This window comes from Morone saxatilis, unplaced genomic scaffold, assembly GCF_004916995.1.
Source record: "Morone saxatilis isolate NCDOM2014 unplaced genomic scaffold, NCSU_SB_2.0 Contig11, whole genome shotgun sequence".
Classification (NCBI taxonomy): Eukaryota; Metazoa; Chordata; class Actinopteri; family Moronidae; genus Morone; species Morone saxatilis.
Window position 1 is genome coordinate 10150931 of NW_023339663.1, and position 658 is coordinate 10151588.

A 658-nucleotide genomic window follows, 5' to 3' on the forward strand; every position below is an offset into this window, starting at 1 on the left:
GACAATGTCCAATCATCTTAATAGATCTTATTCTCATCAAGCCATTTGACAAATGATTAAAACCACAATATCTAAATATTAAAGACACACAGTAAAGGACAGGTGACAGAAAAAGCACATAAGACAACAAGACAGAGAAAAGTTTCATCAAAGTGAATATGGGCCAGCTTAAACTTGTCTGCTCAGAGGCATCATTTTAATGTTCTTATAGTGTTTGAAAAAAAAGCAGAGTTTCTGAGCTTGGGTGCAGTGCAGCTGAATGCCATGGCAGAGCTTTAAAGGTGAGCAGAAGGATTTTAAAGTCAATCTGGAGTTGCAGCCAGGATAGCTGTGTAAAAGTGAAAGTGAAGTGGTCGCAGGTCTCTGTTCATCCTTTGCCATGTCAAAAAAATAACAATGACAAATAATGTGCTCTGCTATTGCACATCTACTCCACTTGCTACAAGAATGTCATATGGGAATCATCACTATGGTATTGTATTCAATAAGTCCTCCATATAAATGTCAAAATACATTATTCGTAATTTTCCCTTCATGACATCCCTATAGACCTTTTTCCAGCAGACATTTTGACTTGAGTAGAAACACAGGTGTAAATAAAAACATTAATCATTGCTGCATTTCATTTAGGTGTGAAAAGAGTCCTTGTATGCATGCT